Here is an 18224-nt window from a genome sequence, read left to right on the forward strand (position 1 = left end):
TGCAACATACATTCTTTCATTCTGATATGTAAACAAAGCCATTTATTCCCATTTATGTAAGGGACAATTGGAGTGAATTTTTGCCCAAGGTGACAGACAAAGTTAGTGAATTTTATGACCCAGATCCAAGGCTTTGGATTTGTATCCTGGAGATTTTTCTCGCATGATGCCTTATGATAACTATAAGAACAATATGGTTAGTAATGAACTATCTTTCAAATAGAGTATCAATGATAGCCTAACAAAAACTAGGTTTACTCATATTTGGCAATGATACATCTGATAAAGGGTTAATATCCAAAATATATAAGGAACTCATACAGCTTAACAAAAGAAAGACAAACAATCCAGTGAAAAAAATGGGCAAAGGACCTAAATAGACACTTCTCCAAAGAGAACATACAGATAGCCAAGAGACATAAGAAAAATGCTCAAAGTCACTGATCATCCAAGAGATGCAAATCAAAACCACAATGAGGTACCATCTCACACCTGTCAGAATGGCTACTATCAACAAACGACAAGTTTGCTGGAGAGGATGTGGAGAAAAGGGAACCCTAGTATACTGCTGGTGGGAATGCAGACTGGTGCAACCATTATGGAAAACAGTAGGGAGTTTCCTCAAAAAATTAAATATGGAACTGCCATTTGACCCAGTGATCCCACTTCTAGGAATATATCCTAAGAAACCCAAAGCACCAATCAGAAAGAATGTATGCACCCCTATGTTCATAGCAGCACAATTTACAAGATCTGGAAACAGCCCAAGTGCCCATCAGTAGATGAGTGGATAAAAAAGCTGTAGTACATTTATACCATGGAATACTATGCAGCAGCAAAAAAGAAGAATCTCTTACCCTTTGAGACAGCATGAAGGGACCTATACACACTCAAGGCTGGGGGGCTCATTTCTCGTTTCTTTTCCCAAGGCTGGTTCACTCCCTTCAGCTACAGGAAATCTGTCTGCTTATCCTTTGTCAGGTAGGTGTGGTTTTTGTGCCTAATTCTCTTAAATATTGCCCAACATCAAACGTAGTGAGCTAGCCTATTCTTTTATCCAACAAATATTTATTGAGAATCTCTTATGTGCAAGATGTTATATTCAGGGAATGCATGTATAAACAGAAATATTTGGTAATCAAGACAGATTAGGCCTAGCTGGCATGGCTCAGTGGTTGAGTGTTGACCTTTGGGCCAGGAGGTCATGGTTCGATTCTGGATCTGGGCACATGCCTGGGTTGCGGGCTTGATCCCCAGTGTGGGGTGTGCGTGAGGCAGCCAATCAATGATTCTCTCTCATCATCGATGTTTCTATCTCTCCCTCTCCCTTCTTCTCTGAAATCAATAAAAAAATATATTTTTTAAAAAGATGACAAATTAAGTTAGGAATAGAAGTTAAAAAAATTGAAGGGGAAAATGCAAGTACCATAAGCCACATAAAATGTTTTAATTCTGTGGATCATGACCCAAAATGGGTCATGAAATGTATTTAGAGGATTTGTTACCACTGTTTGTTTATTTTTATTTATTTAATCGCCACCAGATTATATGTTTTCTATTGATTTTAAAGAGAGGGGGAGGGAGGAAGGGAGGAAGAGAGAAGTATTAATGTGAGAAATATGGAGTGGTTGTCTCTTGTACATGCCCCCACAGGAATCAAACCCGAAACCTAGGTATGTGCCCACACTGAAAATTGAACCTGCAACCTTTCTGGTGTACAGGATGACACTCCAACCAACTGAGCCACCCAGGCAGGGCTGTTACCACTTTAAAAAAAAAATGTTTTTATTCATTTTATAGAGAGAGGAAAGGAGAGGGAAAGGGAGAAAGAGAAACATTGATGTGAAAAACATAAATTGGCTTCTCCTACATGCCCTCTACTGGGGATTGAGCATGTGCCCTGACCAGAAATTGAACTGGTGACTTTTCAGTTCATGGGCTGAAGCTCAAACAACTGAGCTACTCCAGCAGAGCTTAAAAAATTGAAATAGAATATAAAATATCAGTACAGTGCTTATACTAAAGAAAATTTTAAAAATATTTGTTTGCTATGTTGTCATTTGTACTGGAGTTGCCATATAAGTTATTTTTTTAATGTGGGTTACACTAAAAAATATTTGAAAAGGCAGATCAAATAATACTTCAGAAAAATCTAGAAGCTTTCTGAAGGGAGGTGGCTTTGAAGAGTTAGAATTTTGACAAATGGAAGTGAGGCAATGAGAGGAAAAAGGGGCATAGCTAATATAGGTAGGGAAAAAAATAGAATTGGGTCCCTAAACCTGGTACTAGGTATGCAAGACTGACTACTAATTACTCAGCGACAAGGATGGCCTTAGGGCATACTTACAGAAAGTTGTGTGTGGGTGGATAGGGAGAGTAAGACCTTTTGATTTCAAGCTATGTTAATAATTAATTGTATTCCCCTAATGGAATACAGATAGCTTATCAGCTTTGGTGGACTTTGGCAGCTCTACCTTTCCTCTGGTTGCAAATAAGTGCGAATGCTGTGATAGGCCCTGTGGTGGGTGTCTTGTCCTGCCTTCCCACCCATCTCTCTGACAAGTGCCTTATTCCCCTGTGTGTAGTATTGACACCTGACCTGGAAAAGTGATGGGATTGCTTTTGAACCTCAATTTTCAGAAGATATTCACACCCTTTGTAATATATATTTGACCTTCATACTTTTCAGAGCTCCATGTGTTAGAAACATGCTTGTTTTACTTAATCTTTGGTGAGTTTCTTTCCTTTTCCCAGAATTGCAAGGACAGGAAGGAGTAGTAAAGACTGGACCATTTCTGACAGCCCCTTTGGAGATGAGATTAAGAATCTCAAGTGGCCCTGACCAGTGGGCTCAGTTAGTTGGGCATTGTCCTGTACAACAAAAGATTGCTGGTTCAATTACCGGGTCTGGGCACATGCCAGGGGTTGGGGCTGGATCCCGGGTAGGGGTGTGCAGGAGGCATCCATGGATGTTTCATTCTCACATCAATGTTTCTCTCTCCCTCTCCCTTCCTCTCTCTCTAAAAATCACTAAACTGTTCTTTAAAAAAAAAAAATCCCAAATGGATTGCCCTAGTGGGGTAGCTCAGTTGATTAGAGTGTCATCCTGGATATGCTAAAGTTGCAGGTTCAATCCCCAGTCAGGGCATATATGAGAATCAACCAAGGAGTGCATAAATAAGTAGACCAACTAATCAGTGTTCCTCTCTCAATCAATAAATTTTAAAAAATCCTAAAAATTAAAAAAACCCACAAAACAAATGGATGACATGCCTGAAAAATACTTCACATTTAACCAAGAAACACAAATAGAAAGGGTTATTATGAAGATGACAGGGCTCTGAAGGCAATTCTGCAAGAGATAATATTATTTTGAAATTCCTTGGAAAATGAGAGTAACATTACTCCATCCCTTACCCACTGGAGCTCTGTAATTGCAGGGTGAGGATAATTGAATTTTAGAAAAACCCAGGGCTTAGCTCGTCTCTTCAAGAGTGGCATAAACAATCTGCCTGTTCTGGCTTTGCTTTATGCATTCTTTTCCCCTCTCTACCCAGTCCTGAGGGACAAGCTGCCATCCAGCCCGATTCTTCCTGTCAGCTGTTCCAGAGATTGTCTGTTTTCCTTTCCATTCGTGCTGCTCTCGTGGGGGTCCTCTCCCTAGGACCTGCACAGTGGGATGTGGTACCTGTTCCCTGTGCAAATGCAGACTGGCTGGCACCAGTCACTGAGCTAGAACAGGGATGTGGGTACTAACTAGCCACCGTTCTGCCAAAAGGCCCTTCTTTTTGGTCTCCTAGACCCAGGTGGCAGTTGGCTTAGCAGTAGAGGAAGTAGTAGTGATGTCCAGAACAACAGGACTGTGATAGGTTAATGGATGGCTTATTTTCTCAAGAAATTAGCATTTTCGAGGCCTGATATCCATCTCAATAGGACTATCCCACTACCAAGAGATTCTTAGAAGAATCCTCACACAAAAATCAACATTTCTCCCAGCTTTGGGTTAAGAAATCTGGCTCCTTGGAGAGCCTGATCATTTGGGGGAGGGGTGACACCTAGTTCGAAAAGTGAGTGTAATATAGTTTATTTGGCACGTGAACAGGAAATTTTTGTTCTTTTGGCTGGTGGGAAATTGGCAGAAGAAACAGTCTGGGTGCGTCCCTTTCTGGGGTATATTTCAGAATTGAGTTGGGGAGGGGGGAGAGAAGCTTTTTATATTAATTAGATGTGTTAAAATATACACATACATGTCAGGTGAGGAGCAGTCTAACTCCTAGGGGATGGAGGACTGGTTGCGAGAGCTTTCCACGTAAGGGGGTAGGAGTGAGGTGGGGGAGGAGGGGTGTCGGGGAAGTCTTAATGGGAGGCTTCCAGAACACGGAGGAGCCCATGCGGCCTCAGGGAGTGAAGCCTTAGAAGACGGCCCTAATCGAGCTAAGACGTGAGGTGGGATGTGGGCGAGCTAAGGGCTCAGGCTAGCAGCCGTGGGCAAACTACGGCCCGCGGGCAGGATCCGGACCGTTTGAAATGAATAAAACTAAAAAAAAAAAAAGACCGTACCCTTTTATGTAATGATGTTTACTTTGAATTTATATTAGTTCACACAAACACTCCATCCATGCTTTTGTTCCGGCCCTCCGGTCCAGTTTAAGAACCCATTGTGGCCCTTCAGTCAAAAAGTTTGCCCACCCCTGGTAGGGCCTCGAGGCGCAGCAGGGCGCTGGCTCGCCGGCAGCAAGCCCGAGCCCGGGTCTAGCCCGCAGCCGGCGGGCAGCTCCTGCACGTAGCCCTCGGGCGGGCGCGGGCCCCACGTGGCAGGCCCCGGGGAGCGCAGGGCGGGGTGGGGCGGGGCGGGGGCGGGGCCAGGCTGACGCGCAGGCTATATAGCGGGCATGCGCGGCGTGGTGCGGACGGACGCAGGCAGGGGGGCGAGGACACGCGGTCTCCTTGCGGGGACTCCGGGCCGAGCTGCTGTCGCCGCCGCCGCTTCCGCTGCCGCTGCGGGCCGCCGAGGAGCCGGCTGGGGAATTTGCACGCGCCGGTGGCGTCCGCCGCAGCTTCAGGTGAGGGGCGGAGGGCGCGCGGGCGGGTCGGGCCGGGCCGGGCGGGATGCGGCAGCACCCCGAGGAGCAGCGCGCCTCCCGGCTCTGGTCTCCGGGTGGGGGTGGGGGCCCGGCTGCGCCGAGCACCTGAATCCCGGCCACAGCCTCCGAAGCTTCGGGCTGGACCCGGGAGTCCCTCGGGAGGGTCCGCACACGGGCCCGGGGGCTGGATGGAGGCGACACCTGGCCGAGGTGCCCCGTGAGGTTACTGGGAGAGGAAAGGGAGATGGCAGGTGCGGTCCGATGGGCTGGCGAGCGCAGGATGTGGGGGTCAGAGAAGGTGCCCAGAATGTGGAGAGCCGCGCTGCAGGCTCCGGAAGGCTTCCTGGAGCTCACCGACGCGGGGACAGAAAAAGTGGGGACGAGATGGCCAAATCTGGTGGGCAGCTATTGGGGCGGCCCGAAAGGGTCACTGGTGTCCGTGCTTGGCTTTCCAGCAGCGGTGGACCCCACCTCACCTCTGCCAGACCATGTCCCAGCTGAAGATAAATGACCCAAACCTTCGGGCTGGCCGGTAGCCGGAGATGGAGAATGGCAAAGGAGGGACTAAGCCAACTCCGACCTGGCTTGCCCACAGGGCATGGCTTTTTAGCTATATTTGGTCGGTGCCGACCAACTTAGGTGGTCTGGTTTAGGCTGCCCTCTCTTGGTGGTTTAGGGCAATAGGACGAAATAACCATCCAAGCATGTTCACCTTGTGATCCTGAGGTCCAGTTAAGCCGAGAAAATATCCTCAGCTCTGGATTGTGGCTACAGTTTTGAGGACTTAGTGTCTGCCAGGGCCTGGGTGTTCAAGAGGATGGTGAGCGTGATTTGTGAGGGGCCTGAGGAAGGTGGAAGCGGGAGTGGCTCTGACCTGACCCTTCCTCACGGAGCCACCTGGGCTCGGGTTTGTCTTCACTAGTAGTCACTCTTCCTTAGGAAACCCAGGCTACTTGGGTAGGGTCGTGGCAATGATAGTGTGCAGTGGGGACCGGCCTTGCTGAACTGGCCTCTGTCCCAGCTCTGCTCCTGACTTGCCCTGTGTCCATGGGAAAAGGTCAGTGCGGAGGTCAGACTAGATCTGTGGTTTCCTCTCCGTTAATCCTTACCTCTTAAAACAGGGGTCCTCAAACTTTTTAAACAGGGGGCCAGTTCACTGTCCCTCAGGCCGTTGGAGGGCCGGACTATAGTTTAAAAAATAAAACTATGAACAAATTCCTATGCACACTGCACATATCTTACTTTGAAGTAAAAAAATGGGAACAAATACAATATTTGTATTTGCATGTGGCCTGTGGGCCGTAGTTTGAGGACCCCTGTCTTAAAACAAGAGCCATAAAAACAGAGGAGCTTGGTGAAGCAAGAGAAAGAATGTCCAGAATCGTAACTTTTAGCAGCTGGGATTAAAAGCCACATATTCTGTTTCCTTTGGAGACTCAGAGGTGAGTTTTAATAAATTTTGTGGAGGCCCGGAGATAGACTGGTGCTGCTCTTCCTGTCATTGGTTTGCAGGTTGACTAGAGGGCACCAAGCGCAGAATGATTGGCCTTATCATTTGGGCAAGAAGAAGCCCCATGATTTTGAGTGGTCATTCGTCCCTCAGTCTGTAAATGAGTCACAGGGCCTAGTCTGTGGTGGGCTCTGCACTGGCCACCACAGGATGCAGAGAGTTGAGGCCCAGTTCCTCACACTCTTGTTGGGCAGAAAGAACACCCATACATGCATGAAGAATGAGGTAGCAGGGCAAGAAGAGGTCCCAGTGTTGGGTTCCATTAAGTTCACAGAGAGCTTGAGCAGTTTGCTAAAAGGTGGTGTCAGGTAGAGAAGAATGCTGTCTTCTGAGCCAGATGAATCTGTTCAAATCCTGGCCCCCTCACTGTCCAGCGGGGAGAAATACGTCATCTTTGGGCCTGTTCTCATCACCGTGCAGCATGTTGTGATTGTGTCTGAAACATAGTAGAGATATTCTCCTTCTTATCATCATCATCATTGTTATTTCTGTGGGATGGACTGGATTATTTTTAAGCTGATAGGTGGGTCGAGTTGTAGGAGTGGGGTGAGCCCAGATTTAAGGTTGGCTCATCTCCTCCTTAGGAACATGGGTGCAGTTTTCTGACTCTCTGCGTAGTTATCTTTTCTGTGGCCAGGGATTGTCCTCGGATTCACTGGGCAATGGGAAAAGGGCTTCTTTTCCCACCGTTAAGTTTTTGGAGCTGCTCTGATTTCTTCAGGTAATGGAAACTCCTCTTTGGGGCTGATAAAAAAAAAAGGCAGGAAGGCCTGACTGTGCACGCATGCGTGCGCGCAGTGTATATCAGTCACTGGACTGGTTCTGTTTTCACATCCTTCCCACCTCCATCTTCCCTTACCTGCTCACACTCTACTCTATTCCAGGAGCAACCTCAATCCATGGTAAGTATTTACAGCATCTTGGAATCTAGAATAGTGCTGTGAATAGATTGTATATGTCTGGGAATTGGGACCTTCTCCCCATTCTGCCAAAATAATTCAGTCTGTTCGCATTTGATGCCTGAAAAAAAATCATGCTCGGATATTTTGCAGAACCACAGACTATAGAATGTTGAACTGGAGGGACTTCGGGAAGCTTCAAGTGCAGCCCCTTTCTTTTACAACTGAAGAAACTGGATCTAGAGAGGCTAATGGGTGTCCCAAGTCACATTGCTAGCAAGCAGCCAAGAGGCTTGATGGTGAAGACCAAAAAAAAGTTCAATTTTTGTTCCTAAATGTGATGATGAAATTGCTGATAATACTAGTGTTTTTCTTGAAAATGTGAAAAGCAAGGAGCCAGTTGCTCTGCTCATTTTGGGGACGGGGCGGGGGGGGGGGGGGGTGACGGAGGGAGGGACTTTGCTTGTGTGGAGAGAAGTTTCTCCTGGAGAAGTCCTCTACTTCTTTTTCTTTTTAGACTCCCTGGGGACATGGGAGGGTGGGAAGTGGGTGAGGAAGGGTCATGCTGCGGGGCCCCAGCCAGGACTCATTAGATATCTAGAGAGGACTTCTCTGACCTCGAGGCTGGTGGGATGGCAGAATGCCAGCAGATAAGGAGTCCAGAGTCTGCTGCCAGCCAGGGGCCTCGTGGTGTCCCAGGGGACAAGCAGGGCAGCCTCACCACAAGGTCTCCAAGCCCCAGCTGCTCCATTCCCACTCTTACCGTCGCTATGGAGACTCCCAGAGGGGATCCTCTGTTGGGCCCAGCTGAGATGCAGAGACAGGGCCCCCAGTGGGCCCTCTGGGACTCCCACAAAGGTGGGAGGAAGGGGAGGAAGGGCAGCCACAGAATCGGCTTGAGAGAGCCTGGCATGACCAGCCAAGGGAAACCAAATTCCTTGCTTTGGGAACTGGAGATCTGACTGCCTGCTCAGGCCTCCTAACCTTTTCCCATCTTCGGGCCCAGGAGAGTCGGGGGTTTGGTGGAATGAGATGACTGTTGAATTTATTATGGTGGGTTCTTAAAGGCTCGTGGTCAGTGCACTCGGGATTAGTAGTTAATGAAGAACATCAGCCCTGGCCAGTGTGGCTCAGTTGGTTGGGTGGAAAGATTGCTGATTTGATTCCCAGTTAGGGCACATGCCAAGGTGCTGGCTTGATTCCCTGGGGGGTGGGGGGGCATGCAGGAAGCAACAGATCAATGTTCTGTTCTTACATGGATGTTTCTCTTTCTCCCTCTCCCTTCCTCTCTCGAAACCAATTTAAAAATATACATTTAAAAAAAAAGAGAAGAGCAGCCAAAAGTTGGGAATTAAAAAAAAAAATCCAGGTTTTAAACATTTTATTTTACCTTAAAAGCTTGTGCATTTATTTTTATTTGCCAAAGCTTTGCTTTGGGCTGGGGCCTTTTCTTTGGATCTCTACATCCCCTAATAAAACTTGCAAATTGTTTGTATATAAAAATCACACCACATGTATTACCTGGGATTTCTCTCTTTTTTTTTTTTCTCATTAAATGTTTTTCACCAGGTCATATATTCACAGAGCTCAAAAATCAAAAGGCTAGCCCTGGCCAGTTTTGGTCAGTGTTTAGAGCATCAGCCCTGGGACTGACGGGGTTGTATTCTGGTCAAGGGCTCCATCCCCTGGCCTGGTCCAGGCACGTGCGGAAGGCATCCTATGTGAGACATAGATGTTTCTCTCTCTGTCTCTCCCCCTCCCTTCCACTCTCTAAAAATCAGTGGGAAAAACATATCCTCAGGTGAGGATTAACAACAACAAAAAAAATCAAAAGGCTAAAACTAAAAAGACAGTTTAAAAAATCACACATGTGCCCTGGCTGGGTGGGTCAGTTGGTTCGATCCCCAACAGGGCATAAGGGAGGCAGCTGGTCAATGTTTCTCACAATATTTCTCTGTCTCTCACTCCATTTCTCTCTAAAAATCAATAAACACATCCTTGGATGAGGAATAAAAAAAAAAAGCAACACAAATTTTAAAAAGTCACGTGTTAAGTATTCAGTGAAACATCTTACAAATGCTGTAAGTTTGCATTTTAGACACGTTGTTTAGCATCTTGTTTTTTCACTTACCAACTGTATTAGATCTTTCCGTATCAGCACATAGAATACTTTTACTATTCTTTTATTGTGACTGCATATTCTTCCAGAATATGGGAGTACAGTAAATTTTTAACCAAGGTATGTTCTCCCTCTCTTCCCAACTTGGGTTGTTTTCTGTATTTTGTCATTATGTACAATGCTGCAGTGAAAAATTGTACAGATGACATTTCCTACATTGTATAAATGTGACTATAGAAGAAATTCTCAGAAGTAGAATTGCTGGGGAAAGTATTGACATGTTTGTTAATTAGTTTTCATTTTTTTAAAAAAAGACATTTGCAAACCAGTCCACATACAGAATTCTACTTTTTTAATGCACACATCTAATTTAATTTTTTTTTTCATTTGTAGCACAGTTCTTAAACTTTTTGATCCTAGGATTCCTTAATACTGTCTTTTTCTTATTTGGCTATACCTATTGATATTTATCATGCTAAAAATTAAAACAAGTATAAAAATAGTTATTCATTTAAAATAACAAAAATAGGTCATTACATGTTAACGTGAAAGCATATTTTTATGAAAAATAACTTTCAAAATAAAGTTTTTATACTTTTACATATCTTTAGGATTTCAAAATAATTATTTGTTAGATAATTAGATAAATTATAATAGGTATGATATGTTTGATGGTAAATACTCAGTTGAACAAAATGAGATAATCTCTGAAAATGTATATATTTATTGATTTTTTTTTTAATTGAGAGAAAGAGAAACATCGACATCGATTTGTTGTTCCACCTGTTCATGCATTTATTGGTTGCTACTTGTATGTGCTCGATTGGAGATCGAACCCGCAACCCTGGTGCATCGGGATGACTCCAATCAACGGAGCCACCCAGCCAGGGCTGAAAACATATATATCTGGACTCTAAACTTCTACCTTAGAAATTTCTAGAAAAACTCAAAACTGCCTGGCACACATTCATCACACTTTCTGTAGCTTCTGAAAAATGAGAATGAAAGGGCTTTTAACATCTTAATATTATAAGAAAAATAGTTTTTACCTCTTACAGACCTCCTAAAATGGTCTCAGTGACCCAGCTGTCCTCCAAGGCCACAATTTCAGAATTGCTGTTCTGGAACACTTCCTTTACTTTCGTAGAAATCAAAACTGTGTCTCTCTGCATTTATATTTGTTACTGTTTAACTTAATTATAGTCATAAAAACAAATAGAAGTGGCATAAAGAATTTTGGGAATAGGCACAACAGACTCCTGGTCAGTACATCCTCAGCTTGTGACCAAGGGGCCTGTGTGCTGCAGGGATGTGCAGGAGGACTGGAAGGGATTGTCCAAGCCCATGGTGTTCAGCCATAAGAGCGCTTCCACTCCATGCAGACAGGCAAAACGCTGTTGCTCTTCTGAAGATGCTGGTCAGATATGTGTGGAGGTGAGCTGAGTGCACATGGGGAGTTACATGCTATCTGTGGCATTCCATAAGCTCCACTGAGTGAGGCAGACAAGAGACACTTAAGGAGGAGGGGCGGGGGGTGGGGGAGCGGACAGGTGAGCCAATTGGGGCCGCAGTGGTCTGGGAAGGCTTCCTGGAAGTGGAAGGAAGGCAAGTTGAGGGAGAGAGGGCGGAGAGGAGTCCTGACAAGGAGAATTGTGTGCATAACGAATGAATGTTCCTGGAGCAGGGGTGGCCAATGTAGGCCAGAGCGGCTGATGGAGGGACAAGTGATGTGGCTAGAAATTTAGTTGGGGTCCAGCAACTTTAAAGGGCTCTGGGGTCTAAGGTACCAATAGTCTCGGTTTCCCTATTAAAGACTGTTGTCTGTTTTAGCAGCCCTCTGTCTTGGGCTCCATCCTACTCTTAGCTAGAACAGTTCCTTGGCCCCAAACCGACATCGTTTGTACCAGTCCACTTATTCCAACCTCTGCCTCTGGTTATCAAAAGTAATGCATACTTGTTGTAAAGATGAGCATAAAGATGCATGCGAGAAAAGGTCTGTCATCCTGAGGCAACCTCTGTTAATTTACTTAACCATTTCCTTTTATTTCAACCTTTTTATTTGGGACTAATTTTAGACTTAAAGGAAAGTTGTAAAAAATATATATAGCAGAGTGCCTTTGTATCCCTCACCCCATAGGATAGTTACCAAGAACAGGAAATCGACATTGGCACTTTAGCTAAGCCACAGGCTTTATTTAAATCTCACCAATATTTTCACGAATATCCTTTTCCTGTTCCAGGATCTGATCTGGAATCCCGCATTGCGTTTAGTCATTATTTCCCGTCAGTCTCCTCCAGTCTGTAACAGTTCCTCTCTTTCTTTCTTAGAACGAGGTTGTACATTGTTGGCAGGAATGTCACAGTCACGATGTTGCATCCTTTTCAGAGCATCAGGTCAGGGTGTCAGTGTCATGTTACTGGTGGTGTTTTCCTGGGTCACGTGGTTAACTTGGTGTCTGCTGGACTTCCATACCGGAAGTTACTCTCTCTTCCAGGTTGAATCCTTCTCATGCTTCAGGCCCCCTTTGCCAGCAAGGGCCTGTCCCTTTTAAGGGTCCACCTGATCAGTTCTGGCCATTACAGGATAGTTTTCCCTATCTTCAGGTCTGCTGAGTTGGTCAGCTAATCCCAGCAGAATCCCTTTTGCCTACATAATGTAACACAATAACCGGAGTGATATCATATTTACAGGTCCTGCCCACACACAAGGGTGAGGGTCATTGGAGGTCATCTTGGAATTCTGCCACCCATAGCAAGGGAGCTTGAGATAAAAGGTCTTAATTCTGGTTCAAGGTGTTAGTTTCCTAGGGGTGCCCTAACAAATTGTCACAAACTTGGTTTGTGAAATCAAGGTGCCAGCCAGGCCACATTCCCCCGACAGCTCTAGGGAGACTCCTTCCAGCTTCTAGTGGCCCCAGGAGTTTTTGTTCCTTGGCTGGTGACAGCATCACTCGCACATCTCTGCCGTCTTCACGTGCCTTCTCTCTGTGTCTGTGTCCAGATCTCCTCCTTCCTCATGTGAAGATACCAGTCATGGGCGTCTTAATTATATCTGCAAAGACCCTCTTTCCCGAAAGCTCACCTTCTGCACTTTTGTGTGGACATGGGTTTGGGGATGTTATTCAACCCACTGCCTTCAGGATGGGAGGAATGTCCTTTGTAAACTCTGGTTCACAGAGCTGCACAGGAAAGATTTCTTTTTAAACCTAAGACAGAAAGCAGGCCTGGCTGCTGTTGAGCCGAGGTCCCAGCCTCAGGCTACCTGGTCCCCTCAGGTTGACACAGATCTGAGAAGCAAGTGGGTATAAGTTATAAAGCTGCCTCAGAGGCCCTGTGTTCTTAGGACCCACAATCCCAACAACTTGCCTCTGTGGGAGGAGCTCTCATCGTCAGTTCCCCTGCAGGCTGGGGAGGCTGAGGTCTGGTACCACAAGTGGGAGAGGGGGAGTTCAAAGAGTTCAGATAAATCACAGGATGTCGTAGGTGGTCCTGTCTAGTCCAGCAGTCCTGAAATGTCAGACCAGTGTCCAAACGAGCAAGATTCATCTATCAGAACTGGATCTGCAGATACTGGATCTCACCCAGGAAGCTCTGATTCAGAACATTGGGCAGCCAGGTTAGATAATTTAAAAAGTTTTTTTTCCTGCAAGAATAAATGTACAAGGATAGCCAAAAACAATTTTAAAAAGAAAGTAGTGAATTTGGACTTGCTTTACCAAAAAAAAATAATGATGAAGAAAAAAATAGTGACATTGTCACAGGGTTAGATAAATGGAACAGAATAGGAACATCCAAAAACAGACCTCAGTATGTGTAGGAATTCAGCAACCGGTAATGATATTATTTCTTACCAATTGTGTGGTTTTGAGCAAATCTACTTAGCCTCAGTGTCCTCATCTGTAAAATGCTTGCTGAATTTTAAGATGCTGTTTGTTGTTTTAATGTTTCTGAAATAGGGAGTTCTTATAGAGGTGCAGGTAAGCCAGTGTCTTTCTCTACTCAGAAGAGCTGTCAATGATACTTATCATTGGAGAAGTACTGTAAAATGTGTCTTGTTGAGATTAAATGAGATAATGAAAACAAATTGCTTAGCACAGTGCCTGGCAAGTAACAGTAAATCCTAGCAGTTCTTATAGAATTAAGGGGAAAAAAGATTATGGTTGTATTACAAGGGGGTGTTTAGATGCAAATAACACCATCGTCCAGCCAGTGCTGATTGGCAGATAGTAAAGCATCGTGGGAGGCCGCGTTCCTGCTCAGTGATGCCTGTGGGAACCCGGGCTCTCTCCAGTTATCTGTCTGCTCTGCCATCCTTGGCACAGTGGACTTGGACCTCATGGTTGTTACTTGCCAGCTGTGCCCCTGAGCAGGAAGGAGGAAGTGAAAGAGATGGCACCCACACTGTGCTCTTACATGTCATTAGCTAGACCAGCCACCTGTGGCCTTCTGTGCAAACGATATATTTGACTTTACCTCAATTTCTAACTTTCTGTCGACTCCATGGTTGAGGTTTACAAGGAAAATGGATATTCAGTATTGAGATAATTGGCTAACTGTTATTAAAAACTTAGATTCTCTTTCTCTGTGCCAAAATTAAATTCTAGACAAATTAGAAATTTAAATTTATTAAAGGCAAGAAAATATAGGTGTGTATTTCTATAATTTCAGGGTAGGAAAGGATTTTCCAGGCATGCTACTAAAAGCAGAAACTTTAAACAAAAAGTGTGATATATTAACTTTAACCTTTTAAAAATTTTTATCAATAATACTGTCAACATAAGAAACATTCAAACCTGTGAAGAATTTTTGTGAGTTTATTTGAGCCAAACTGTTGACAATTGCTGGGAAGCAACATCTCAACAGATTGAGAAAATGCTCCAGAGAATGGCAGTTTTGCACCTTATATATTACAATCAAAAGATTTCATATAAGTGGGTTATATGAAATTCATTGGTGATAGATTAGGGAGGTGAGAGGAAGCAAAGTTGGGACCTCTGGGATTGAATAAAAAGAAAAATGATAGACATATGCATCTTTTCCATAGGTGGGTACAGGATAATTAATAGTCAACAATTAACACAATAAAAATAACAGTGAGGATTTGTAGTCTCCACTCTGGTGCATTGGTGGAGCCCTGAGGGGTCCGGAAAAAGGAAAGTTACCCTGACTTTTCAAAGGTATGTGATTCTAGAATCAAAAGACAATAGACAGGCTCAGTTAAGGTAAACATTGACTTTTGTCAGGGAAGATTCTAGCCTAGGATATGACTGCTTTTTTAATTAAAAAGTTTGTGGTTATTTTAGGTCTCTGAGTTTGCAAAGCTGCCACATAGGCCTTCCCTGTGCTTGTCAGGTTAGCATGTGACAGCCTTCAGGCCACAATATCAATTAACAAAATTAAAAGGCAGACGATTAGGAAGTTATTTGTAATATGTGAAAAAAGGTGAATATGTTGTTAGTCCATGCAGTGAACTCTTACATACAGCGATAAGAAAAAAGATGAATGTATGACAGCAACAATGGGCAGACGATGGTAAACAGGCAATTTGTGAAGAAGAAATATAACTGTTAGTAAACCTGAAAATGTGATGAGCCACACTGGTAATCAAAGAAATGAAAATGAAGAGATTATAAGAATGATTTTAAACTAATTTGGCAAACATGGAATACTATTTTAATCCTCAGCATGGGTGAAAATCTTATACAACAGGCGTCCTTAAGGTGTAGGTGGCGGGAACTGCACCAGGTGTTAGGCCGGTGGGGTCACACTGGGCCTTGGGTTCTGGCTAGGAAAGATTCAGAGCCAAGACCCAAACTGTAAGAGAATATTTATTTACAAAATCACAGAGGTAGAAAAAGTGATTCCTACAAGAATTGGGCTTAGGAAACAAGTTACAGAGGTCAAGGAAGGCTCTCGGAGCTTGGGAGTGAGGGAAGTAATGGTAGTGCCCTTAAGGGAAGGAGAAGGGGATGGAAAGGCAGAGATGGGAGTGGGGTGGGGGGGTGGTGCTTCTGGGAGGGACCCAGTGGGTCCTCTGTCCTAAGGGTTTTAAGGGTGGAGATTTTAGCGGAGGTCCCAGGGGGGGATATTAATTGAATATTCAGCAGCTTTCCAGGTGTGTCCTTTCTGCGTCTAGGTCTCTACTGATCGGTTGGTTGGTGCCAGGGCAGGGAATCATTATATAATGCAGGTCATCCATGCAGTCCACTGGTCTGGTTTTGTTGCTTTTCTGGGCTTGGAGCTGAAATACAACTGAGGCCTAGATGTTATCTCTAGGGAGGAAACATCAGGGGGTCCAAACCAAATGACCAGCTGTGTGCCAGGGGAGGAAAAATCACCCTGTATCTGGCCCATCGTCCTTGCTCTGCTCATGTCTGTCTAACTGCCCACCACACGTACACACAGATAGTAGGATTATTAAATTATGGAATCTCCAGAAGGATAGTTTAGCGAATTGTATAGTAAGTTCTTAGTAAATATTTGTTGACTGCTGTCTTGAGGCCAGAGACTGTCCCCAGCTAACTTGCTCCTGAACTCACTGATTCCTTTTCTTCTGGTAAGATCCCCTTTACCTCTTAGGGCTTTCCCTGTGCCCTGCTGACTGGTAGGGGCGGGGAGGCAGCCAGCTCACCGAAGGCCTCCACCACCACCACTCCCCACCCAGTACCCCCCGGATTGCTGGGCTGTCCTCCCCAAGGAAGGGGGGGAGGACAGGCCCAAACCACAGTTTTTTCCTTGTGTCTTTTACTGGAAGCCTGAAAAGTTGGCTTGTGTGAGAAAAAGAGGGTGGTATATGTGTGTGTCCTGTGAGTCAAGAGAGTCCTGTGAATCGCAGGGAGCAGGCTGTACTGTCGGCACTCTTTCCTGGAAACCAGAGGGCTCCGGGCCAGGCCCCCGTGGACTCTCCCTTTCTGCACACGGTGGAGCTATGTTGGCCTTCAGGAGCCTGGCCCTGCTTTTCCTCCCAGCACGTGAGCCAGAGGTGGTCAGCCCTGGCATCCCTTCCTGTCCCTGTCCTTTCCCCTGCTCACGCACAGATGGTGGGTCCCGTGCTTTGCCATCCCAGGACCGGGTGACACTGATGGGCGTATATATATTTCAGTGCTGATCATTTCCCTCATGTTGGAGACTTTCCATATGAGAGGCCCAGCAGGTTTCCAGGAGATCAGGTCCCTGGGTAGTTTCCAGGGGCAGCAAGCCACAGCCGTTCTCATCAGCTTTCCCAGAAAGGTGCAGCAAGTACCAAGTCACCCATCCCCCAGGCTCCAGCCACTCGCCAAGTGCCCTTGGTGGTCACCTGACAGGCGCAGGAACAGAGATTCTGTTCCGCCCCCTGACATGCAGCAGACACTGTGCGGGGGTACCTCCCGCGACAGAGGCCTTGGCCCTGGGTGAACGATGGCGTGTGCACAGCTCTGTTGCCCAGATTGTGCCTGTGACCTTGGCACTTCCCACACCACTTCCTCCCGGCAGCGGCTCATGAGCCCCTCCCCCGGCGGTTCAGGATGTGTGTAGTTGGCACGTTGAGAGAGGCTGTGTTCAGCGGGACCAAGACTCAGACTTTCCATGAGCAGCTGAGAAATTCTAGAAACAGCCTGTACTTGCGGGGTTGCCTTTGCTTTTCTGCCCCTGCCGCAGGGAAAGTTAATGTGTTCTTTTGGGGAGGATTATCAGATGGTTGCCTGTTCTCCACACACTGGTGTTCAGGGTTGTGGGGAAGGGAGGCTGCCTGCCTGTGCCTGCCTCTCCCACCACCTTCCTCCTGGATCCCTTAAGGTTTTCTTTAATTTTTCTACCTTATGTTTTGTACTCCAACTTCAGTTCTATTGAAGCTGCAGGAGAAGGGGTGTCCTTCCCTCTGAGGATGCCTGTAGTTCAACTGGGGGTAGAGACCAAAGCACACAAAAATTCTACACTGACAGGTGGGCAGGGAATTAACACACTCATTCATTTGGGCAGCCTCCCTACTAGGCACTCACTCCTCCAGGCTCTGCAGGAGGGAAAATAGGCCAAGTCTCCACCACTGTGGAGGCTAGTAGGAGGATATTAAATATGTAAACAAACAAAAAAAAGACTATTATAAGTGGTGATAATAGGCTAAAAAGACAATAAAACAGAGTGTTAGAGTTCTGAATGACTGTGATGGGCTTCCCCCCAGCCCCCTGTCTTTGACCAGGTGGCCCTCCACTTTGAGGAGGTGACATTTGAACTGAGATATGATATGAAGATCTAAGGGAAGAGCATTTAAGTTAGAGGGAACAGCAAGTGCAAAGGCCCTGAGTTCAGAATGCACTTGATGTGTTAAAGGGAGAGAAAGAGGGCAGGGCAGGATGGCTGGATCCCTGTGAGAAGAGGGCTTAATAATAAAGGTCAGTGGAGTCAGCAAGGACTCGTTGACACAGTGATTTATAGGCCAGAAATAGGGAGTTAGATTTTATTCCACTTATACTGGGAAAGTCATTGGCGGGTTTAAAGCAAAGAAAGTGCTGTGATCAGATTTATCTTTAAAAGGATGACTCTTTCATTGAGCATTACACTTAAGATTTGGGTACTTTACATGGGTATCTGTTATACTTAAAAGAGAGAAAGGCCCAACCAGTGTGGCTCAGAGG

General features: G+C 45.6%; 1 protein-coding gene across 2 annotated transcripts in view; it reads left to right on the top strand.

Moving 5' to 3' along the window:
• The first annotated feature begins 4933 nt into the window (after positions 1 to 4933).
• The window catches only part of SLC39A14 (solute carrier family 39 member 14), a 47970-nt gene continuing 34679 nt past the window's right edge, over positions 4934 to 18224 (top strand). For both annotated transcript variants that reach the window (XM_070416571.1, XM_070416570.1), the window contains exon 1: positions 4934 to 5063. The gene's annotated coding sequence lies outside the window, so the exon portion shown is untranslated. The remainder of the gene's footprint in view (positions 5064 to 18224) is intronic.

Source organism: Myotis yumanensis, unplaced genomic scaffold (assembly GCF_028538775.1).
Source record: "Myotis yumanensis isolate MYYU_CA2020_CCGP unplaced genomic scaffold, mMyoYum1.0.hap1 SCAF_5, whole genome shotgun sequence".
Classification (NCBI taxonomy): domain Eukaryota; kingdom Metazoa; phylum Chordata; class Mammalia; order Chiroptera; family Vespertilionidae; genus Myotis; species Myotis yumanensis.